Source organism: Carassius carassius, chromosome 16 (genome assembly GCF_963082965.1).
Source record: "Carassius carassius chromosome 16, fCarCar2.1, whole genome shotgun sequence".
Taxonomy (NCBI): Eukaryota; Metazoa; Chordata; class Actinopteri; order Cypriniformes; family Cyprinidae; genus Carassius; species Carassius carassius.
Genome location: NC_081770.1, coordinates 16,045,519 through 16,072,805, shown reverse-complemented (window position 1 = coordinate 16,072,805; position 27,287 = coordinate 16,045,519). Strand labels below are relative to the sequence as shown.

Sequence of the window (27,287 nt, the reverse complement as noted above, 5' to 3'; positions counted from 1 at the left end):
TCAAAATTTTTGAAGATGTAATGGTAACAAAATAAAAATCTGTTGCTTGATATTGAAAATGGGACGAGGCAGGTTAACTCTAGGCAGGGGGCGAGGAATTAAAAATGAAAAACTACTAAAGTGTACATTATGGATCTTTGTAATGTCATGTTGCTGCATTGATTAGGACTCGAGTGGCCCATATCTTCAAGGGCAACATGCTGAGCTCAGGATGCTGGGTAAATTTCATTTAGGGGAGCAGCTTGATTGATTCAAGGCCTGTATCATTTGGTTATTGGGGTCTTAAATGATTGGGCGTTTTAAATAAAGCCCTGTATGCCGCAGCGGGGCTCTACACGCCTCTGCTTCAGGATTGAGTTTTCCATGCCGTCGGCTGCCAGCGCAGAATTAGTCGTTGAGTTCAGGTGTGCAGGAAATTATACTGAGCAATGTGCGCTGGCTTTCACAATATTGCCTTCTGGACATTGGTTTAGGGAAGAGATTTAAAACGTGATGCAGAGGGTAATTATTCTGAGACAACTGATTTCGGTGTTTGGGTCAGTCATTGTAAGTTCATTAGTTTTCATTTGTGTTTTGCAGGTGCATGATTGCAGATGAAGTAAGAGCGTTTTGCTTTTCTTGACTCTAATTCGATTGGGTTTTTATAGAGTCCACTAATCACTGACGATTTGTGCCGTCAGAGGGGTTTGGGAAAGACGATCCAGGCCATTTCGGTGGCGTATATCTTCAAACAAGAATGGTCTCTGTTGATTGTGGTGCCTTCATCTCTGAAATACCCTTGGACTGAAGAGCTGGAGAAGTGGATTCCTGAACTCGACCCCAGAGACATCAACTTGGTGGAAACCAAGACTGATACAATGTATGACAAATTTAAGTTCAATAGAGCCCAACACTTGGGTTCAGGAAGTGAACAAGTGAAAAATCGCATTGATTTTCTCCGTAGTGAAATGGATTTTTTGAGTTAACATCTTAAGATAATGATATTTATACATACATTACTCAATATGTGATATTTTAAAACTATATCTTTACATGTTGCTTTCATAAAAATCACGTATGTTGCAGAGACATTTTTGAAAGAGCACAACATCGAGAAAACATTATATAATATTTGCTGAATTTTTAAAATATATTTTTACTATTTTAAATAATAGTAGTAGTATTTCATGGTTATTTATTCAAAGACATTACTGCCAAAATATTTGTGCATTGTTTTCATAATTATAATAATAATAATAAAATTAATAATAAAAATTTGCAGAGACTTTTTTTAAAGAACACCCTGTATGGAAAACATTGCATAATATTTGTATAATATTTTAATATTATTTAATATTAGTATATATATATATATATATATATATATTTTTTTTTTTTTTTTAAATGTATATAATGGAAAACATTGCATAATATTTGTATAATATTTTAATATTATTTAATATTAGTATATATATATATATATTTCTTTTTTATTTTTTTTTATTTTTTTTTATGTATATAAATGTATATAATGGAAAACTTTGCATAATATTTGTATAATATTTTAATATTAGTATTATATATATATATATATATATATATATATATTTATATATATATATATTTATTTATTTATTTATTCAAAAGAAGTCATTGTCACAATATTTGCACATTGCTTTTCTAATATCATAATTCCATAATGCGTTACAGAGACACTTTTGAAAGAGCAGACCATCTGGAAAACATTGCATGCTATGCCATCACCCGTCATACTTATGTCCAAACATCCACTAAACATCTTAAATATAACCATGTAATCTAAATATTAAACGTCACATAAACATCTGAATGTTGTTCAAGCGTAGAAAGTGTAATGAGGTGTAAATTGTAGCTACATTCTGACACACACCGAAATAGGCATCTTAGTAATCGATCGTTTAAGTTTGTTTTGCAGTCCCTGAAAGAAAAAAAAAAGAGGGACATCGGTTGGTAATTCATTGCGATCCAGTGGACCGTACTGGAGGACGTCTGCACTGGTGGCCGAGAGATTTTTGGCTCAAAATGAAAGATTGATTCTTTCAGACTATGTGTGAGTTTAATCATAGTGGCAAAATTGATTCATGAAATTTATGACTGAGTATGACTGCAGAAGCCTCTGGAAGAGTTAGGAAGAAATCTCCTGATTTATTAATGTTTTTTTTTCACCCCTCTTTGTGTCACACTTTTATGAGTAGCTTTAGAAAGTTATGAAAACCGTTCTTGCAGATTTTCAGCCTGTAGAAATACAAAACTGAAGTAAAATCTCCTGTTCACGGACTACAAAATTATACCACAATACAAATTACACGGCAGACGTATGAAATCAAATCACCTCCCTGGAGAAATATTAAACAAATCCTAAATTATCTCACCTTTTATGGCTACGAATCTCACACGAAGAATACTTTAGCTCTATCATAGGTGTGGGAGAGAGCTTATGAGAGCTGCCCTTCCACAGAGGATGCTGGGATTGATTGTACAGCCCATGCAGTCAGAGGGTCATGTTGTCTTTTTGCCTGTTATTGATGCTTCTAAAAAGAGGCTCACAAATTGCTCTGTTTACCCTGAGAATTCTGGCCCGGGGTTGAGTCAACCTGTGAAGTTGTTGCCTTGGCAACATCTCCCTCCGAGCCTGATGAAGGCATGTCAGCATGGGGAATGATATTTTAACTCTAATGGCTCATAGTGCAAAGCAGGAACAAACATCATTTCCTCTCAGTGTACTGTACAGCTGGCATCTTTACACAGTCTATAACGGGAGACTATGAGGTGAAGAAAAAAATGTGAAATGCTTTTACAACCTTATGGCTCCAATGGAAAAAGCAAATAATATAAACTGTTGAAAATATATCTACAGTGTACACCGTTTCTGTTTTGATGGATTTGTAAGTTTGTATCTCGTGATTAAAAATTGCATTTTAAAAATCATGTGATGAAAAATTAAAATGTTAAATGCTAAGTGCAACTAAATCTATAATTGTTTCATGTTATTTTTCGACATCTGTCGACAGCCTCTATACTTCATTTCAGTAGAATTTTGATGCATTTTCAACTCCGTTTTTAGAGGAAATATATATTTTTTACAAACGACATCGAAGTTGTGTGACCAAAAATAGTTTTTGTTTCTTGCGGGAAAGTTTAGCTCAGCTTATCTTAGCTTGTGGTTTCGTATAGTGTGTAGGAAAATAAATTTGGTAAAACCTAAATATTATTAAATGATTTTACCACTTTGTGGCTCCAATAAATACACTGTTATAAATATATTTCAGTTTAGACAGTTTCTTTTGTGATGGATTTGTAAGTTTGCACGTCGACTCGTGATTAAAAAAATAGTTTTGTTTTAGTCAAAATGTTACGTTAAATGTCGTGTGCAACTAACTCTGTAATAGTTTATAGTTGTTTTCGACATTTGTTGTTGAAGTTAAAGCCTTTACACCTCATTCCGATGGTATTTTGGTGCATTTTCAACCTAGATTTTCAAAAATGTCATGTTGCGTGAAATTCCCTGCAATACTTTAGCTGAGCTTTGCTTGTCTTTGTTGTGTTGTGTGTTTGTATTCTTTATAAAAGTGAATTCGGGCTTACAGAATTCTAAAAATGCTTTTATGTTCTTGTGGCTCCAATGAAAACACTAACAATATAAACTATTATAAATGTTTTTAAGTGTACACGGTTTCTGTTTTGACAAGTTCGTACGTTTGTAAGTCATGACCCAAAATTATATTTGTTTTAGACAAAAAAGTAATGAGAATAAGTAGTGCATTCAAATTTGAAGGAGATGGTACTTGATTTAATCCAAAGTCCTTTTAAGGCAAGTCATGTCACTCGGCGGCCATCTTTGAAACGCCTCTCGGGCGTGCAAGTGCAACTACTATCTCTTTGAATGGGGAAACATCAAATTCTCCAAAACTGTTCTCTAAGCTTAGGATTAAATTTCACATTTGAAATCTGACAACAACTGCGTCATAAATGTTGTTACTTTTGCTCAAATAGCGTTATAAAAGGCTTATTTTTCAGGCTAGATCAACCAGTGCGTAAATTGAGTAAATGTGTAACGTGAGTAAATTACCATTTTCATTTTTGGATGACTTTAATATTGTATTTTCCCACATTCATGGCAGAAATTTTGATGTTTTTTAGCATTAACTTTAGCATTGACTCAAACAAAAAATAAGGCCAAGTTAATTTATTGAGAAAGTTGTTGCACATTTGCATTTGTTGTTTTGTTGTTGTTTTGTAGGAGCATCAGCACTAGCAAAGTGACCATACTGGGCTATGGGCTGCTCACGCCAGACGCACGCCCCCTGCTGGAGGCCCTGAACAAGCAACGATTCACCGTCGTCCTGGTGGATGAATCCCACTACCTGAAATCTTGCAACGCAGCTCGTAGTAAAATACTGGTGCCAATCATTCAGAACGCCAAGCGTGCTATCCTTCTAACTGGCACCCCGGTGCTGGGCAGACCAGAGGAGGTACGGTTTCCTCCAAATCTGTTTGTCATTTGCTTTGATTTATTAAGCCATTTGGTAATATGCAGCATGGTTTTGTTTGAGCTAAACCAGGAGGAGATCTTGTCATTAGCTGACATATTTCCCATCCTCCAGTCATCGCTCATGTCACCCAAAATTGCAAGTACGATAATATCATAAACTAAAAGTTTTGATAAGTCCCCCCCGTATATTATCACTAGGTTATTAAAATCATTTATTTGACTATTGTACTCACTGTAAAATTATCCGATTACTAAATGAAGGTCTTGTTCCTGCTCGGCACATTAGTTCACGTTAGGAATAAACATTTATAGTCATTCTCATTTCTTTTGTAAAGTGACAGCTTGGAATTTGTCACGCAGTTACTATCTTGCTGGTCTAATGACCCGCTCGCAGCAAAATTAAATTAATCGATCAAACAAGAGATCATTTTCAACATTTATCCTTTTATGTGATGTAGCGATCCAGTGCTGGATATTTTAGCCGATTTCATGTGGTTTTGTCCCCCCTTGTTCAGTTTACCTGGATATTACTAAGGCGTGGGTGTTTATTTAACCCAGTGACCTCCGTTGAGGCGGACTATCAATGGCAAGGGTGATGTGAGTAAAAATGAGGGGATTTTAGAGCCACAGCTCTGAATGAGAAGGAAGAGCTCTCTTTTTCACAGGTCTCAAAAGCACAACGCTCATCTCTGCTGTTATTACTCTGTCCAGAGGTGTGCCAGTAATATTTGTAGTTTCAAAAAACACCCTTATCCTCGTCTTGCTCTGTTCCTGTCTCTCTTCTTATTTTTTACATTGTATGGGTCTTTGCTTTCATGTCACAATCTGTAACTCTGCCGGTTTTAAAAATGCAAGAATCAGGCTGCTGTATTAATTAACCCAACCCCCCCCCCCCCCCCCCAAAATGAAAATTATATCAGCTTTTACTCACCCTCAAGTTTCAAGTTTTTCCAAATCTGTAGGAATGTCTTTCTTCTGTTGAACCAAAGATATTCTGAAGCATGTGACTAATGATTAATAGTCCCTATTGGCTTTTATAGTGGAGAGGAAAATACTATGAAAGTCCGTGGGGACCATTAGTTGTTTGGTTACCACCATTTTTTAAAATAGATTATTTTGTGTGGAGCAGAAGAATGAATTGGAACAACTTGAGGATGAGTAAAGGATAACAAAATTTTGTTTGTAATCTATTCTTGCAAATCAAGTGGATTTCTGTGTAAAATGTCTTAAAACTTTTCTTATGAGCAGAGATAATTTGTGCCAATTGTTCGAAAATCCATTAAGAGCGAATTTCTTTGCAAATCAATCGTAAACCATTCTTACAAGCAAAACACATTTGTACATTGTTTGCCAAACAATTCTTACCAATTTCTTAGCACATCATTTGGAAAAAAACACCAGTGTTATGAGCAGAGCAAATTTCTTAGCAAAATGTTTGCAAAGCCATATGAGCAGAACAAAATTGTGTAAATTGGTCGTAAAACTTTTCTTGCGAGCAGAACCAATTTTATTGCAAATTGTTCGCAAAGTAATTCTTAAGAACAGAACTAATCTTTGTGCAAATATTCACAAAACCATTATGAATATTACAAATTCAATTTGTAAATCAGTTACAAAATCATGATTACAAGCAGAGAGAATGTGCAAACTGTTCCTAAAACCATCTTCGAATCGTTCACAAAACTGCTTAGGAGCAGAATGAATTTGAATTTAAATAGTTCACAAAGCCATTCTTATGAGAGAACCAAATTCCTGCATGAAGTTCATAAAACCATTCTTAAAAAATGATGCAATAATGCAAATTATTCACAAACAGTACAAATACATATTTAAATCATCAACAAAACCATCACAAGCAAAACTGTTTGTGCAAATCATTCTCAAAACCATTATAAACCGAATGAATTCCATGTACAAATAATTTGTAAAACCATTATTTATATGAGCAGAACAAATCTGTAAAAAAAAAAATGAACAGACCAAATTCAGTAAATGGTAAATGGCTCATAAAAACCATGTTTTATGCAAAGTGTTACATTTACTTCAATATGAATGGTTTTCCAAATGTTAGATATTAAATTCATTCTGCTCGTGTTATGTGAATGAACCCCATTTTACAGACTGCAGTTCCACTCCTCACAGCCTGTTTTATTCTTGTTATATTTAATATCGTGTTTACTCCCACTAGTTTTTATTGCTGATCTACCCGTCACTGATGGCCAGTTAATTGACCAGTACATTATTCAGGAAACACCAGAGACCTCGTTTTAAAGGATGCTACATTCTGTGCACTTCTTGGTACATTGCAAGAGCTGCTGTTAAAATTTCACTGGACAAAAGTATTGCCAAAATGTACGTCACTGTGTACACAAAAACCTCTCTAGTGTGTATATTATGGGAGTTTTGACCTCCATTGCTCTTCTAATTCCTTTGATCTTTCTATCTGGTCTTCTTATGAAAGACAAGTGTTTTCTTAATTCATCAAGATAATCGCTGTTAGGTTTATACTAACTGAGCGTAATGTGCACTATGAGACTTACTCTTAGATGAAACCCATTTGCATTTTATGAACTTAATACCCACTTTAATCAGCAGAGTATTTGTTCGCACCAGCTATAAACAGAAATTTGCTGACCGATTTTCAATAAACTCATGATTGCATAGGCCCAAGGTCAGAACTATAAAAGTGTCCTTTTTAAAGTTATTCGATCCCATTGGAAGTTACTAGTGGAAAGTTAGTTCAGTGCATGACGTTTATGATGTCACATTGATTGATATTTTGATCTCTTGGTCTCCCTTTCAGCTCTTCATGCAAATCGATGCTTTGTATCCACGGAGGTTTGGAACCTGGAGCGACAAGGCAAAAAATACTGCAACGCAAGTAAAAACCCTTCTTTTTTAATGTACAATACAGCATTCAAGTGTGACTAAAAAGGGAAAAACAGTTTAGGTACAACCAAATGGCAACATTAAAAGACTAAGGGCCCTATCATACACCCGATGCAGTGACGCAAGACGCAGCACAAGTGTGTTTGCTAGTTTCAGTCCGGCGCCATTCGCATTTTCCCATCCAGCACCATGTCGTTTAATTAGCAAATGCATTTATGCCCATTTGTGCGCCCATGGGCGTGCTGGTCTAAAAAAGGCACATTGCTGGCACATTGCTATTTTAAGGAGCTGAAAATATACTGCACCATAGACTAACTCAAACCTGGTCTAAAGTCTAAAGCTTTTGTTATTTAAAGAGTGCGTTGGTAGAAAATGCGCTTCTGGGCGGGTCCACAGTGCGCGCTGACTTTGCTTATTACACACAGGGATGCATCACACAAACATGCCAAATATTAAAAACAAAAGGATTACAGTGTAAAATAATAGTATTGTGTAGGCTACATAAATATAAAAATGTAACGATGGATAATCATTGCGTGTATTAGAATTGGGCTACCTATTTGCAATTCAGCCTATTACTACGTATAACGATGAATGAAATTATACTTCATCCCACCCCTTCTTCACCTCGGGAAGCTTTGGTGGATTCCTGCTTGTCCCGTAGATGATCTGCTTGCGCGCTTTAACTTCGCGCACGAGCAGATCGGTTTCTTCGCTTGAGAAGCATTCAGCTTTTCCGCCAACAAATTCCGCTATGTAAATAGCAATCCGCCCTGGCGCGAGCGCATCTCGCTCTTAAAGGGAATGTGAGATGACACTCTGATTGGTTTATTGAACGTTACGCCCATTACTTAATAGAATAGGGACAACCCATTCCAAAAATGCGCCCCGGCGCACGGATCGTTAAAATAGCAGAAGTGGATTTGGACACGCCCTGAGTGCACCTGTGCCGTGCGCTTTACACTTTGCGTTTAGATAAAATAGAACCCTAATTGCAACATTGCAATAATGTTTTAATTTACCGTTACCATTTCATCATTATTATTTATTCCTCAAGCAACTTTTATTGATTAAAACTTTGGTTGTCATTTTAGAGAATTTTGATTAAGAGAAGTTTGACCAAAAACACTCATGTTTTGTTTGTAAAACCATTCTAACAAGCAGAATAATTTTGTGAAAATGTTTGCGAAGCCATTCTTACGAGTAGAATGAACTTGTGAATAATGTTTGTAAAACAACATCATGTTTCTGCAAATCCTTCGCAAAATTATTCTCATGTTCAGTGAATTTGAAAAAAAATAAATAAATACAACAAAAATTTATTTTATTTTTAAAACTATTCTTATGAGTATAGCTAAATTGTTCAGGAAATTGTTCGCAAAATTCTTCTTAGGAGCAGAATGAATTTTTCTGCAAATCTTTCACAAAAACATTCTTACGAACATATATTTGTAACAAATATTTGTAAAAACTATTAAAAGCAGAATGAATGTGTGCAAAATGTTTATCAAACCATTCTCATGAGGACTTAAATTTTTTCTGTGAATTATTCGCAAAACCATTCATAACAAAGCAGAATGAATTTGTGCATTATACTCGGAAAACCATTCTTATGAGCAGTGCTAGTTTTCATGAAAATTGTTTCCAAAACGATTCTTCTGAGCAGAACAAATTTTTCAGCAAATTGTTCGCAAAAACTATTCTTATTAGCAAATCAAATTTCAAAAATTTTTCGGAAAAAAATAAAAAAATTTACAAACAGAACAAAATTGTGCAAATTGTTTGCAAAAGCGTTCTTATGAGCAGAACAAATTTCTCTGCACATGGTTTGCAAAAATAACATTCTTCTTAGCAAAGCAAATTGTTCAGCAAATTGTTTGCCAAAAAAAATCTTACAAGTAGAACGAAATCGTGCAAATTGTTCGCAAAACCCTTCTTATGAACAGGAGCAAATTTGTGCAAAATGTTAATGAAACCATTTTTACGAGTACACTGAATGTCTTTTCAGTTCACTCTCAAAACCATTCTTAAGACCAGAACAGCATATGCAAATGTGACGCTGAAGCCAACAAGTGAAATGTTTCAGCTGTGAACTCATCATAGGCAAGTGTAAATGGCAATGCACCCCCTTCAGGGCCGGATTAAGACCAAATTAGACCTGATGACGCAGGGCAAAAAAGGGCCTTTTTTTCTCGGCGTTGGTGCATGTGCATTCGACACTCAAGCACCAGCATGCTAGCCTTTCCTGCCCAACTGAGGACCGCAGCTCTCCTTTGATTATTCCCAACTTTGAAAAGCTCCGCTCGCCGGAGGCATTGGACACCATCATGCACAGAAAGATGGGCAACCCAATTTCGACATTTGCAGACATCCCAAGTCTCCCGGAAGTTCCGGGAGTCTCCCGCATATTGAAAGCGGCTCCCTGAGACCCGCAAATTAGTTAAAATCTCCCGGAATCTAGACCGAGCGAGCAAAAGCGCGCATGCGAAACCGATACTGTGTTTCAAACCGTGTAGCGCACGCACGGCAGAGAGGGAGAGGGAGCGAGAGACCTTGCGTGTGTGTGCTAATGTGCGTTTGTGCGAAGCGCATGTAAGACAGATCGCATCCTGATTGGCCTGTTTCTGCAAATCAACCAAACAATTGTCAGTGTGGGCGGGCTTTTATCTCTTGTCCCGAACAAAATTAATCAGTTATGTCTATCTAGAAACAGGAGCACCATTGCAGAGGGAGAGTGCCACAAAACAGTAGTATAAGAAGAAAAAAAGTATAAGACACATTTTACGGCAGACTACACGAAAGTGTACCCCTGTCTTATAGGTGTCAAACATAATGACAGTCTTGCCATTGCCCATGGAGGGTTATATGATTGCAAAAGGCATGTTGAGATGAGTTGACAAGTTTCATTTTATCTGCATATTATTCAGGTTAGTTGCCAAGGCTACATGAAAACAACCAACTCCTTAGACCTGTTTAAAGTTGCAATGGAAAATAAATAAAAGCAGTTTACATAAATTGTATAAGCAGATTATATAAATAGTAAAAGTAATTACCTCCCTGAAATGACTTTTTGCAGGTTGGGATGTCTGCATTTGGAAACGTCTGAAAAAGATTTAACAATGACAAAAGCTCGTACAAGCTCTGCTGATTCATTCACAGTCACATATACAACGTTACTTATTACACATTTACTATTATTCTATATAATTTATATTAAATAACATTTTAGCATCCAGATACATCAGGAACATGGAAATATTAGATTTCGTGCAGAATGAGAGAGGTAGGCATCAGCTTCAGCTTAAATTAATTTGTTTTTGGATTGACGTTTTTATAGCCTAAACTTTAGAGGATTTTTTTTAGAGAGAAACTAATAACTGTTTTTATAATGTTTTTAAACATTTTGCTTTAGACTACAGACATTTTAGCCTTCATTATTTCGGAAGTAATAGGGCTAATAAAATGCGACGTGAGTCGCGACATTTTTTTTTTTTTTTTACTCAAACGCAATCTTATACAATTTTTTTTTTTTTTCTTTTAACAATGCAGCAAACATTTTTACATATCTTAAAAATACTTTGTCTTTAAAGTGTTGATAGATCTTTTTTTATTTATTTATTTATTTTTTATAAGTAGCTTACATTTGGCCAAAATCTAGAGAAGATGATGCTGTATTGGCTGTGACTAAGCGTTAGATCTCTATTTTTTCCTTTTCTTTTTGAGTAAAGAAAACGATATACTTTATTATTATTATATTATTATTATTATTATTATTAGGCAAATTATAGGCAAATAATATTGTTTTAAAAAAATAACATTATTAATCGGTATTTCTTCCACCCGAACCGGTTTCGGAGCGGTCATAATATCAGAGGAACGCAGAACAGAAACTCGGAGTGAACCGATTGAATTTTTTTTTTTTCCGTTTTCAAGCCCTGGACCAGAATGAATCTTCGTACAAATCATTCATAAATACTAGTTATATTTTTATTATATTTTAAATTGCCTTTTCCATTTTCTTTGCTTTTTTGCCCTACGCCTTTCCCATGTTGAATAGCACCTACAAATATTACGTGAGTTGGTAACATTTTAATTATACTGAAGCATTTCCATTTATATTTTTCAGTATTTCATGGAATTTGCCTTTCCACCATCTTATTTTTCCCCTGCTAAGCTCATCACAGTGAATTCTGGGATTATTTTCTTTGTAAAATATATATTTTACATCTGTATATAGTAATCCTTTAGAATGCTGTCTAGGTAGACATCTGACTAGGGTTTGATGCAGAGCTAATTTGTTTATGTGTGTGTGAAGTGGCAGCATTAATGTGAAGCTCAGATATGAGTTGTGTCATGAAGATGAGTGGTGCTCAGAACATCTGAGAGGAGCTTTGTTCCTCTCTTCTTATCAAATCATCTTATCAGTGAAGTGACATTCAGCCAAGTATGGTGACCCATACTCAGAATTTGTGCTCTGCATTTAACCCATCCGAAATGCACACACACAGAGCAGTGAACACACACACACACACACACTGTGAGCACACACCCGGAGCAGTGGGCAGCCATTTATGCTGCGGCGCCCGGGGAGCAGTTGGGGGTTCGATGCCTTGCTCAAGGGCACCTAAGTCATGGTATTGAAGGTGGATAGAGAACTGTACATGCACTCCCCCCACCCACAATTCCTGCCGGCCCGGGACTCGAACTCACAACCTTTCGATTGGGAGTCCGACTCTCTAACCATTAGGCCACGACAAACGACACGACAGCGATCCACACAAGGGTCTCGGAGTACAAATTAATCTACCGAGGAGTAGACTCAGAAGCGCACACACAAATTCCTGTCAATCATTCGTATATGCAGCAGTAAATATAAAACATTCATAATTAAAACTTGCACACACACATTTAAGATAGAAAAGGTCTCATTTCAATGATAATGCCTGAGGATTTTGGTGAAATTATGGGGATCTACAGCACAAGTGTGTGTTATTAATGAGTAGAATGTTTGTGTCTGTTTTTGTGTGCAGGTTTTTCGGGGCTAAGTGGCAGTAGGACTGTCGCGGCGCATCTCATTTGGACGAGTTACACCAGCGTCTGAGCGAGATTATGATACGCAGACTCAAGAATCAGGTGCTGACTCAACTACCACCCAAAATATACCAACGAATCCCCTTCGACCTTCCCAAAGATGCTGCCAAGGTGTGCAGTGAACATTTCCAAGCAGCTTCACAGTTATATAATATAAAAGAATAGGGTTATCATGGTCAGTACCATGCAAATAATGCTATACTTTATTTATTAGTATTATTTTATTTATAACTTGCACCAAGCAAAATAAATAGAAACAATAATGATTACAAAAATCATTTACATTAATACATTAATTTTACAATACTGTAAGTGAAAAACACTTGAATAAAACAAAAACAACGATTACTTGAAAATAAGACTATTTTATATATAGATTTTTTTATATATATTTATACATACATTTTACTAGTAATTAAATTAATAATACCTTAAAACAAAAAAATATTTATCTGAGCAAACATTTAAATAATACAAATTTCTATATTTTTATACATAATTTCTACAATATTTTTATACTGTACTATCCATTATTTTAATTTCATATTCGTGTAAATGAATTTTATGTTTACATATTTACATATACATATAAAAAATAATTGGAATAACAAAACTTTAAACTAAATTAAAAGCAAATATTTTAAAATAAGTTTATGAATTGTATAATTTTTGAATAAAAAAGAAAAGGAATAATTACATAAACATTTTTTTTATCATTCTTACATGATCTATATTCTGAATCCCCCCCAAAAGTATAAAATAATTTTACTACTAATTAAATTAATAATACCTTAAATCTAAAACTAGAAGGAAAAACATTTGAAAGAAACGAACTAAAAAATAAATAATAATTGTGTATCTTTTTAAAATATTTAAAATATAAATGTAAAATATACATTTCTGAATTGTTTCCGTGTACATTAATTTGACTAGTAATCCAATTAATACATAAATTAAAAAAATAAGAAAAAAGCTTGCATGAGAAAATATATTAAATTTATTAAATTAATCTGACTAGTAATTAAATGAAAACTTAGAAGGGAAAACATTTGAATAAAATGAAACAATCATTGGTTTCATAAAAAGAAAAAAAAAGAAAAGCACAATTAGCAGGTTCTTATGTTATAAAATGTCATCGATATCATTCTTTTCTTCAATTCAATCATTTTTTCTGTAGTTTCTTTCTCTCTCTCCTTTTTAAATTTTTTCCCATCACTTGTTCTGAACTAACAGAACAAAAGCAGTTAAATATAGTGATTTACCCCAGTACAACCGCCCGTGCTTGTTGCTAGGCAATAGTATCCGATTAACACAAATTATCATTTCATCTCACTTGTCTCTGATCACTCTCTTTTATTTCCACATCGTTTTTTCCCTCCTTTGGCAGGCGAGCGAGCTGCCAGCATGTTATTCAGAGAGGAATGGACGTTAGTAATCATCACATTCTGTTCCCCTCCGTTGCGTTTAGCGAGACTTGGCTTATAATTGCTGCATCGTCGTCAAAAAAAAAAAAACCTCAAAGGTGCTTGTTCCTCACGTTATTTCATTTTCATGTGAACTTTGGACCAGGACAGCAGTATGTGACAATCCTTCAGTCTGGCTGACGATAAAGCCATTTTTTTCCCTCTAAATCTCCAGCAGGCTCTCGTTTTCCTTGCGATTATTTCATCTGTCTGTCTCTCTGACTGTCTCTCTCTCAGAGTAATGAGTGTGTGTGGGCAGGAGTGCTTGTACAGCAAGTTTTGAGTGTGTGTGTGTGTGTGTGTGTGTGTGTGTGTGTGTGTGTGTCAGATTTCAGAAACACAAAGAGCAGCTCACCTGCTGTAGGACCTCATAAATCATCTGCTGTCAGCACTCATGCACACACACGCACACACAGTCTCTGTCTAACTAGTTTACACAAAGCAGTCCAGGGGACAGATGTTCTTTCACTATAACCCAAATCTAATCAGATCACTTTTAAAATTAACGACCTGTGTTTTAACGCGACTCGCTGGCTGACCCTTACTGCCCTTTTTACATGTTTATATTTACATATGAGCTAGACGTTCGGCAAAGCTAGCGCGAGGTTATTTACAAACCGCCGTTTGTTTCTGGTTGTTTTGGTTAGGAAAGGCGTTTGTTGTTCTGTGTGTTGACGTTCGGTTGGTTTTCAGTTCGTCTAGATGTTAAACAAGCACAAATAATGACAACAAGCGTATAAATAATTTGTTTTAAATGATTTCTTCCACAATTTTAGGTTTATATTATAATACAGCTGTTTGAAAATGTGAAAAATTCATGTTTTTTATGTTTATATTAATATTTACACTACAAAAATATATTAATCTATACTATCTATCAGTCTGTTGCTACATAGTATCTGTTAGTCTATGAACAGTATCTGTCTCTGTCTAGTTTATCTATTTATTGATCTATACAGTATCTATCCATCCATTTATCCATCTATTTATCTGTCTGTCTATCTCTGTCTATTTATCTATGTGCATGTCCATCCGTCCTTCCATCCATCCATGTGTCTGTCAGTCCATCCATCCATCCATGTGTCTGTCAGTCCATCCATCCATCCATCCATCCATCCATCCATCCATCCATGTGTCTGTCAGTCCACCCATCCATCCATCCATCCATCCATCCATCCATCCATGTGTCTTTCAGTCCATCCATCCATCCATCCATCTGTGTCTGTCAGTCCATCCATCCATCCATGTGTCTGTCAGTCCATCTGTCCATCTGTCCTTCCATCCATCCATGTGTCTGTCAGCCCATCCGTCCATCTGTCCTTCCATCCATCCATCCATCCATGTGTCTGTCAGTCCATCTGTCCTTCCATCCATCCATCCATCCATCCATCCATCCATCCATCCATCCATCCATCCATGTGTCTGTCAGTCCATCCGTCCATCTGTCCTTCCATCCATGTGTCTGTCAGTCCATCCATCCGTCCTTCCATCCGTCCTTCCATCCATCCATCCATGTGTCTGTCAGTCCATCCGTCCATCTGTCCTTCCATCCATCCATCCATCCATCCATGTGTCTGTCAGTCCATCCATCCATCTGTCCTTCCATCCATCCATGTGTCTGTCAGTCCATCCGTCCACCCATCCTTCCATCCATCCATGTGTCTGTCATTCCATCCATCCTTCCATCATCCATCCATGTGTCTGTCAGTCCATCCGTCCATCTGTCCTTCCATCCATCATCCATGTGTCTGTCAGTCCATCCGTCCATCTGTCCTTCCATCCATCCATCCATCCATCCTTCCTTCCTTCCATCCATCCATGTGTCTGTCCATCCATCCTTCCATCCATCCATCCATTCATCCATGTGTCTGTCAGTCCATCCGTCCATCTGTCCTTCCATCCATCATCCATGTGTCTGTCAGTCCATCCGTCCATCTGTCCTTCCATCCATCCATCCATCCATCCTTCCATCCATCCATGTGTCTGTCATTCCATCAATCCTTCCATCCGTCCTTCCATCCATCCATCCATCCATGTGTCTGTCAGTCCATCCGTCCTTCCATCCATCCATGTGTCTGTAAGTCCATCCGTCCTTCCATCCATCCATCCATAAGTCCATCCGTCCTTCCATCCATCCATCCATGTGTCTGTCAGTCCATCTGTCCATCCATCCATTCATGTGTCTGTCAGTCCATCCCTCCGTCCATCCATCCATCCATCCATCCATGTGTCTGTCAGTCCATCCGTCCTTCCATTCATCCATGTGTCTGTCAGCCCATCCATCCATCCATGTGTCTGTCAGTCCATCCGTCCTTCCATCCATCCATCCATCATCCATGTGTCTGTCAGTCCATCCGTCCATCTGTCCTTCCATCCATCATCCATGTGTCTGTCAGTCCATCCGTCCGTCCATCCATCCATCCATGTGTCTGTCAGTCCATCCGTCCTTCCATCCATCCATGTGTCTGTCAGCCCATCCATCCATCCATGTGTCTGTCAGTCCATCCGTCCTTCCATCCATGTGTCTGTCAGTCCATCCGTCCTTCCATCCATCCATCCATGTGTCTGTCAGTCTATCCGTCCATCCATCCATTCATGTGTCTGTCAGTCCATCCATCTCACCTCACTCTCTTTACATTTGTCACCTCATTATCAGTGTTATGTTTACAGTGTATGTTATACACTGTAAAGTATATAAAGGAGCTCTGGGCTGAATAATGGTTGTGTGTCTTTCTCCCGCTTCGTTTCCTTCATTCACTTCTTGACTTCCTGTCAGTCTGATGTCCAAACCCCGGCAGCACCTCTCGGGTAGTGCAGGCGCCTTTGTGTGAAGGGAGACAGAGAGGATCTGCATTTGTTTTAGGGGCAGAGCAGGACTCTGTGTGTGTGTGTGTGTGTGTGTGTGTGTGTGTGCCCGCAGGAGATTTATAGCGCCGGTACGGTGTGTTTCCATCTTCCACTGCTGCTGTCACTGTAGCGCTATAATTGGGCAGGTCACATGACCCAAGGAGTCGTTCTGCAACTTCAGGGAATTGTCTCCTTCCTCTCGCTCCCTCTACCCCTCACTTTCTCTCGTTCACACTTCATCTCGCTTTATTTTCTGTTTTTCTTGCTGCTTTTTGCCAAACACAGGGAAAGTAGGACAGTTTACGATATCATTAATTGTGCTGGCCTTTCTGGATTCACTTTCTCTCTTTCTCACAGGAAGCGAGTGCTAGTTTTGAGCAGTGGGAGAAACTGATGAGCTCTGAGAGTGCGAATCAGTTTGTGGAGGTGATGAGTCTCATCACACACATGTATAAGCAGACCGCCGTTGCCAAGGTAAAGAGTTTGTGCAAAATCCTCAAGATGTTTATTTCTCATTTCACGTCGCCCTAATTGTTAATAATTAATATTTCTTTTTTTCACTGGGTTGTATATAAGTTTTGTGTTCCTTTGGGTCTCAAATATTCTTTTCAGTGTACTAGTTTAAGACTGAACCAAATTTAGAAAAAGGGGATGAATCAGCTTAATTTATTTATTAATTTCTATTTTTAGTTTTTGAATGTTTGAATCTCATGAAAGTGGTCTTGAACATACAGTATCTGAGAAACATATGAAGATGAATATATGAACATATGAAAAAACATAACTGAATTATTTTTTACATATAGATAATTAAGCCTGTGTTTCAGAATAGGGTTATTTTAGTTTTATTTATTATAGGATAAAAATAAACAAAACCTCACACACACATTTATAAATGTCAACTAAAATAAGACCATATATATATATATACACACATATACATATATATATATGTATGTGTGTGTATATATATATATATGTGTGTATATATTTATGTATATATATACATATATATATATACATATACATATATACACATATACATTATATATATATATATATATATATATATATATATATATATATATATATATATATATATGTATGTATATATATATATATACATATACATATATATATATACATATACATATATACATATACATATACACACATATATACATATATATATATATATATATATATATACAGTACAGACCAAAAGTTTGGAAACATTACTATTTTTAATGTTTTTGAAAGAAGTTTCTTCTGCTCATCAAGCCTGCATTTATTTGATCAAAAATACAGAAAAACTGTAATATTGTGAAATATTATTACAACTTAAAATAATAGTTTTCTATTTGAATATACTTTAAAAAAAATAATTTATTCTTGTGATGCAAAGCTGAATTTTCATCATCATTACTCCAGCCTTCAGTGTCACATGTAACATCCAGTCTATCACATGATCATTTAGAAATCATTCTAATATTCTGATTTATTATGAGTGTTGGAAACAGTTCTGCTGTCTAATATATTTGATGAATAAAAGGTTAAAAAGAACTGCATTTATTCAAAATAAAAAAAAAAACATTTCTAATAATATATATTCTAATAATATATTTTCTTTACTATCACTTTTTATCAATTTAACACATCCTTGCTGAATAAAAGTATTGATTTTATTTAAAAAAAAGAAAGAAAAAAAATTACTGACGACAAATTACTGACCAGTAGTTTATATTGTTATTACAAAATATTTCAAAGTATCCTTATAAAGTATCACATGTTCTGAAAAAATATTAAGCAGCAGAACTGTTTCCAACTTTGATAATGAATCATCATATTAGAATGATTTCTAAAGGATCATGTGATAATGATCCTAAAATTTCAGCTTTGCATCACAGAAATAAAGGATAATTTAAAGTATAATAAATTTAAAAACAATTATTTTAAATTGTAATAATATATCACAATATAAATTTTTTTCTGTATTTTTGATCAAATAAATGCAGGCTTGATGAGCAGAAGACACTTCTTTCAAAAACATAAAAAATAGTAATGTTTCCAAACTTTTGGTCTGTACTGTATATATATATATATATATATATATTTTTTTTTTTTTATTATTATTTTAATTTTGAAGGAAACCTGGCTATGTTGTTCATTGATATAACCACATTTATAACTACATTATCTCAAGTAAGTTGACACCACAGTTGCCAGGCTGTTTTTAAGGTCTTCTAGGTTCATGTTTCCAACATGTTTCTCGGGAGTTCTGGGTGTTTGCTAGGTGAAAAGTCTAGTCTCTATATGTGCCTCATGTCCCTCAAAGCAAGACTATAAAATGTTTGTCTCTTTTTATTTTATCAATAAGGCAAAAAATCATAAGCCTAAACTCTTCTGAAACCTCAACAACCCTTCCAGTAAACCCAAACCTTACTGTACTAGATCCACCCTAACATCGGAGTACAAGAGAAGTCAGCCAGCCCTCATTTCAGCTTCATCTCTCTCTCCGAATGCCATCAGAGTAACAGCCATCTGCAGTGAGTTTCCCCTCCTCTAACGATGAGGGACAGCGTGAAACCACCGCTAACGACCAGCATGGCAACCGGCCCTTCTGTTCTCCACATCAAACTACCGCCGCATTGCCATGGGAACCAGCTCCCGCCGTCGCGCCGACCTTAACTCTGACCTTTTTGATCGGCCGACATCTTTCCTCGCAGATCTCGCGCTTAACAAGGTGTTTTTATGAGCTCCAGACGAGACCTGCCGCGGCTTCCGTGGCTTTTTGCATCACTCTCACCAACTTTAACATCACAGTTCAGAGAGAAAAAAAGCAACTTTGCACAGGTTTGTCGTTAAAAAAAAGCAAGTCTATTCATTCCGACGTTCTTTCTCCTCGAACGCTACGACTGCTTTATACTGTCCTCCTGAGCACAGCGTGTGTCTTGAATGAAGCTTTCCAGCGTGTGTGTATCAAACCAGCGCGAGTGTGAAAGCAGTGTGTGTGTTTTTAATTTGTCAAACCCGTGTGTTCTGATCCCCGCTGCTCTTGTCCTCTCTGCTCTTTCATTTATTGTTTGCCACTGAGACGATATCCACTCTCTCTCAGGGCAGAAATTTGCGGTGTCAGGAATGGTGTTGCTTTTTGAAATCGCTGTTTTTGCCAAGCGAAAATGAGTGAACCGGAGCCACCGCGCACACGCATACACTCGAGGCTGTAAAAAACAACAGAAAGAAAGCCTCCACGCTCCTTCACAGACAGTTTCGGGCGCCAATTAGGCGATATTAAAAAGACAAAACTCTTCAGTAATGAGAAACCCGAGAGCAGCTTTGAAACTCAGGAAAAGAGGACTGGCTTCCGGCAAATGACTCGTACACTGTTCGTTTAACAACTGCGCTAACCATAATGGGCATTAGCCGACGAGTTTCTCTCGCAGTTTAGGGATTTTGAGGAGTTTTGTGCTTTTTTTGAAGAAGGAAAAGCAGGTTTCACTGGATGAAAGGTGATTTGAGATTAAAGTGGCAAAACAACACTGTTAAATGTAGTAAAATCGCAGCAGCACTCGTGACAGATTGCAGTTATTAAGCCCAGCAGCAGCACTATAATAAAAGATACTGGTGTTTTATTAGTAAGTACATTTATAGACTAGATTTTTACAGAAGAAAGCTACTAGGAACGTTGCCAAGGAGCTAAATGGCCAAAAGATCACGTTCTAAACTAAAATGAATAAATAAATAGTAAAAAATATAATAATATTATAAATAAAATATCAAGTTCTTTAAAGAAATTAATACATTCTGCAAAGGTACATTGAATAGTTTTTCGAATAAATGCTTTGAACTTTCTATGTATCGAAGAATAAAATTTAGTTTACACAAAAATAACGGTTTTCAACATTAATAATAAAATGAGTAGCAAATCAGCATATAAGACTGGAGTAATGATGCTGAAAATTCAGCTTAATAAATTACATTTTAAAATCCTTTGAAATTGAAAACAGGAATTCTAAATTGTAATAATGTTTCCACAATATTACTGTTTTTATAGTATTTTTGATTAAATAATTGCAAAAGAGACGTTCAAAAATAAAAAATCTATTTACAAAAATAAAATACTGCTCCCAAACTTTTGAAAAGTAGTGTTTATAAATATTTTTTTAAGCATATATAACGTTGTTTGTGACCATTTGTATCAAATGTAGCATTCGTTCAGAAAACAATTTCATGTGTCTAATTTTTAGACGTTAGATCTGAAACTTTGTGTTTTATAATTCATTTGGTACAGTATTAGAATGTTTGTGTTTTTAGAATGTTAGAATTGTTTTCTTGTTAGAATTCCTAAACGACATTTTCCAGGATGGATCACGATATGATTTTTCTCTGTTTTCTTCCCATCTTTCTCAGGCCGGAGCTGTGAAGGACTATATAAAGATGATGTTGGAGACCGAACAGCTGAAGTTTCTGGTCTTTGCTCATCATCTCAGTATGCTGCAGGCGTGTACCGAGGCTGTCATCGAGGCCAAGGTGTGTGTGTGTGTGTGTGTGTGCGCGCTGAGATTCTTGTGAAAGCAAAAGTATGTCTGCACCTCAACCCTGTTCATTAAATCAGCCAGCAGCAAAGCCTGTCACACCGCCGTCCCAACACACACACACCGACCCATTCAGAGAGAGAAAGAGAGGTGGTTGTTTGTGTGTGTGTGTGAGCTGAATGAGAGAGAAGGCCAGAAACTGTTTGTGTGAAAGGGAAAAAGAAACGAATGAAAGGGCTTGACAGTACTAAAGGAGGTGAAGGAGAGCGTGTTGATTCCCTGGGTAGAGTTCATTCTTTGCTTTAACACATTCCCTCAGTAGGGCACTGGTTCATTCTTATGGCAAAAGAATAGGCCAGAGTCTTGCTGTCAATCAGGTGAGTGTGTGTAAATAAACCATTAGTTTAAAAGTTATATTAAAAACATGCAAAAATGTCAATATTGACATCATTTACTCACTGTTGTTGCTAAAAATCTAAAGGAGTTTCTTTATTCTGATGAGCAAATTTTGAGAAACTGAATATTGTGCCGTTGGAAATGGACAAAAATAGTCTATACGACTGGTGTGCAGTATTTCAGCTATGTTTCAGCATCATAAGCTTTTAAACTCAATAAACCCATTGATACCAATGGAGCTACGATCAATTTATGCTTACAATGCTTTTTGGAAACGCAGCCCAGTATGTGTGTAATCAAATCAATCAAACAAATTTTTGTGAACTGGATCAGCTGATTCAGACATTTTTCTTTTGGTAAAAAGTAAGTCAATTTGGTTTATAAATGAATCATTCAGACTGATTTTGTGAACTGGATCAACTGATTCAGTAATTCTGAACCTGACCACTTCTGTTTCTAAATGAATTATTCAGACTCATTTTGTGAACTGGATGAAACAATCAAGTTATTTTTCTTTCAGTAAATGTGAGTTGAGTTTGAGAACCTGATCAATTCGGTTTGTAAATGAATCATTCAGACTGATTTTGTGAACTGGATCAACTGATTCAGTAGTTTTTCTTTTGGTAAAGAGTGATTTGAGTTCGAGAACCTGATCCGTCAGGTTTGTAAATGAATTTTTCAGACTCAGTTGTAAACTGGATCAAACAATTGAGTTTTGAGAACCTGATCAATTCGGTTTGTAAATGAATTATTCAGACTTGTTTTGTGAACTGGGTCAAACGAAGTCACAAGTGAGTTGAGTTGGAAAACTTGATCAGTCAGCTTTTGTAAAGTATTATTCAGACTCATTTTGTGAACTGGTATCACGTAATTCAGTAATTCCTTCATTTCAAAGTCTGGTTTATAAAATAATTATTTTGAGTGGTTTTATAAGATATGATTCAGTATTTTTTTATATTAAAAAAATTTGACAAATATTTATTGTATATTCTATTAATTTTATAATATTTATTTAATTATAACAAAAAAACATGGAATTATCTAGAAATATTAGGTGAATTCTGCATTTCTGTTCGGTATGGACATAAAAACTATGATTTATTTAAATTCAGATGTATTTATACATTGTATCATTTGGTCCATTTCACAAAACCAGACTTTTAAAAATCATACTGATCCGGTTCTCAAAATCAGCTCACTGACTCGATGATCCAGGTCTAAAAAATTCATCTCAGACTTCGGTGCACTTCTGAATGGTATCAGCCCAAAACTTGCATTGCATCACTTGACAAATCCATTTTTGTCATCTAACAGACATCTCATCAGAGCTGTTGATTCATCTTTTTACCATGATCCGTTCCTCTTGTGCCTGTTCACACAGCGCCATGCTGAAAACACTTTGCACCCTAAAGAGCGCGGCTGGTTGCCGACACGGTGTCTTCACAGATGTCTCACTGTTTTAATGAGAGCTTGTTTTGTCAATTTCCTCTTCTTTTTGGCCCCCAGCCCCCTCTTTTCCTCCATCTCTCTCTCACTTTCTTGTTTTGCTGCTCTCTGGCCAGACGTTTGATCCCAGACACTGTGAAGATTTTCTTTGGCTTTTTCTTTTTTATCTGTCCTGCCGTTAATTGGTGCTTATGAATCTTATGGGGGAAGAGGGGGCCTCGCACCAGCAGGTGTGATCGCACATGCACCGACATTCTCACACCTGACACGCTCCTCGCACCCAGAGCGAGAGATGGGAAAGTTAGGCAGGAAGCTAAAATTAACACGGGTGCGAACATTTCTGAAGTTGAGCGAGGCAGAAAGAGAAAGGTGTTGTACGCAGCTTCACCTGTGTTTTACAGCTGTCAGATGATGGTAGGAAGATGATAATGCCAGAAACGTACTTGAAACGCACTAAAAAGTTGCCAACTGACAACTCTGGATGCGTCATATTCACAGTAAGTTTCGTCTTGAGTGCATTAATGCTCTCTGAACAACCACAGATCTGCAAAATTCAGTCTTTATTGTGTGAGTCCATCGTTATGAGTTTTGTTACTTCTCGCAATGCTTTTAGTTGGAAGGGATTTTGATTTAAAGATGCAATTTTTGCCTTAATTACAAAGCTTTTAGGCATAAATAAAATAATGAAAATTTACTTTAGACTCTCTTCTTTTCCAGGCTAGTTATATCCGCATCGATGGCAGTGTTTCATCTGCAGAGCGGATGCAACTTGTGCATCGTTTTCAAAATAATCCAGACACACGTGTGGCCATACTAAGTATACAGGCAGCTGGACAGGTAAACCATCTTGTAACACCTCAACCTTATGAGTATTGTACTGCTGTTTGTAAATCCTCACACAAGTTTGTAAAAGTTCCTTGTAACATACATATTTCTTCTAACATCCACTCTGTTCGTCTTTACGCTTCATGCAAGCTTGTAACACCCCAACACTGTAATCATAAGTCTTGTAACATCTCCACTGCGTTAACTAGTAATTGTTAACGTATAATTCCACTCTACAGGAATAAGTTGAAAATGCTTCAAACAACCATGTAACATCTCCACCTTGTAACATTAATTAACATAAATATATCACATAACTTCGCAACAGTCAACCTCGTAATCATTTTAACATTCCTTTTATATAGTATGTCTCACAACCTCATAATACTCAAGCTCAAAATCACTTAGTTGAAAATGCTTCAAACAACCTTGTAACATCTTCACTTTATAAACATAGTAACATTCCTCTACATAAGACAATGTAACAGTCAACCTCATAATCATTTTAACATACCTCCGTACTGTATGTCTCACAACCCCGTAACACTGAATCATTTAAAAAAGGTCTCTGTCATTCATTCATTGTAACACTTAACATCATAAAATGGTTTTAACTCATTACAAGTTACTTTGTTTCACATAACCTTCTGAAATCTCCAACTCGCTAACATTGTAACATTCCTATATGTAGTACGTTACAAACTCGTAACGCTGAAATTGTAATGCTCCCAAACATTGAATATATCATACAGTTCTGTAGTGTTTACACTTAATGCAGACTTCTAATATCATAACGTCACAAACATTGTAACGATACGTACAATGTACGTTCAATACGTTTGTATGCCACACAACTCTGTAACACCCTGATGTCAACTTCACAGCCTCATCACACTAGTACTTTTTAAACATTGAATTGATTGTTTATACTTCTCAAACACTGTTGTTTATAACATTTCACAAAACCTTATAAAACCTCAACCTTGTAAACGTACCGTGTAGCATCTCAAACACTTCATCATCATTCGACATTAATGTTTCAAAGGACCTCATAACACCTCAATCTTGTTACATCATACTGTTATTCTTCATTCCCCACGCAACCTTGTTGTAACACCCTCAAGTGTCAACCTCAATAACTACATTTTTCGATTAAATGAAATATTACTGTCATACTATATGATGTATGCCATTGTTCTATATGTCACAACCTCATAACACTCAACCTTTTAAACACCATACTATTATTTGTTACACTTTACAATACTTTGTAAACACATTATCTTATTATTTAAACTAGGGATGCACCATATTAGATTTTTGCCGATATGCCGATATTTTTCAAATCATTTTAGCCGATAGCCAATACCAATATATTCCACTTTGTTTTTGAAACGACACCATGTCTCTCCTGTGCGGAAATGATAAACAAATAATTTTAAATTTTGGTTAGTTCTGAGCAAAAACGTATTGGTTAGAAGTAATAAACATTATTAAAATTCTTTATTTAATGAGAGTACGTTGAAAGCCTTGATAATAACTATAATAAAATCAATCCCTGCTGTTTTTTGCCTCAGAAGATGCAGTTTGAAGATTGACATTTTATTTGTAGATTTAGAAGAGCTTTAAAAAATCTTTTAGAGCTCATTGTAGTTAAGATTTCATAATCCATTTGGAAAAATATTAAGTGTTTCTGAATAAATCTGTATGTATTAAGTTATTTAATTTACAAGTGTCATGTTTGGGATTTTAATCATGTATATCCAAGCTATAGCTTTTGACTCAAAACAGACTTATGATTTTATAACCTTTATATGGCTTAATTTATTCAGAAACACAAGTATTCTACTATAAAGAGGCTAACAGCACCCCCTAAGTAAATAAATCTGGTAAGGCATTAGGACCCAGGGGAGGCTGCCACTGCTGCACTGCTAGAAAGTGTTGACTCTCTTACACACTGGACACATCGTTGTGTACATGCATTCGCAGATTAAAGGCAGGGTAGGTAAAAAAATTTAAATAAAATAAAATAATTTAATAAAAATTTGTTTAAACTTTATTTATATATCAATACATAATTAAAATGTAAGTACTCTGAAAAAGAAAGTATAAAAATCGAGTGTCTGTAGACCTCTCACGACTGTTTTAAAGACAGCTCATTATTTCCATTCACTCCACCCCCTCCCTTCTGGGCTCCTTCCAAAGCCTCTACTACGGCTCGCTAAGTAATGTTATGTTAGCTATATTACGCAGCTACGTGTGCTAATGACACATGCTTCATGAATAAATAAACAAAAAAATATGTATGATAATTAAAATAACAAAATACAAAAAGAAAGATTTACCTGTCCAGCAGAAATAAAGCCATCAAGGAGTCACTTTTCAGCCCCTTGAGTTCCCTCAGTTCTCGCCATCGCTGGAAAGCCACGCCGATATTACCTCGCGTTTTATTTCTTTGTTTATCCAAAGACTTTTTGTTCATTGCCTTTTCTTGTACTGTTACTGTCTTCCTTTTTTTGCCTGGTTTGCCTTCACTAACTGCGTAGGCTGGTACTGTGAATTTTGCTTGCTGTTTCTCTGCCATTGTTTTGGTATTCCTAGGATCCGTGCCTGTTGAATTCCTCAAATCAAACGTGCACGCGCAAGTGGGCAGGTCATGTGTGGCAAAAGGGTGGTTGCCATGGTTGCGAGAGAGTGACAGTCGCCTAAGCCAATCCTATGTTTCGTCCCGAAATGGAAATAATGAGCTGTGTTTAATACCGATTAAACGGTCTAGAGTCACTCGATTTTTATAGTCTTTTTATCAGAGTACTTACATTTTAATTATGCATTGATATATATAGAAAGTTTAAACAAATTTGGAAGAAAGTTGTTTATACATTTATTACCTACCCTGCCTTTAAATGAGGCAATCCAAAATGTGAATCAAATCATCCTTCAGACAAAAGTTTGCTTCAAGAATGAACATACTGCTGATGTGATTTTATCACTATCACACTCTTTGAGCATATGTGAGCTATTAGTCTTATGGGCAAGACATATTAGCTAAAAATAAATTAAAATCAACCGATGGGTTTATCGGCCAATTCCGATAAAATTTCTATATTATTGTGCATACCTTATTTAAGTATATCTTACTTTGTAACACCTCAACCCCTGATAAATGTATACATCACACAGTCTTGTAACATTCAACATTATTTACAGTGTACTGTTCTTCTTTGTAACATCTGTTGTTCATAACATTTCATGCAACTTCACATGGAAATATTGCCGTCATACTGT

General features: G+C 36.0%; 1 pseudogene; it reads left to right on the top strand.

The window, feature by feature from the left end:
• Positions 1-315: 315 nt before the first annotated feature.
• The window catches only part of LOC132160193 (DNA annealing helicase and endonuclease ZRANB3-like), a 51,460-nt pseudogene continuing 24,488 nt past the window's right edge, over positions 316-27,287 (top strand).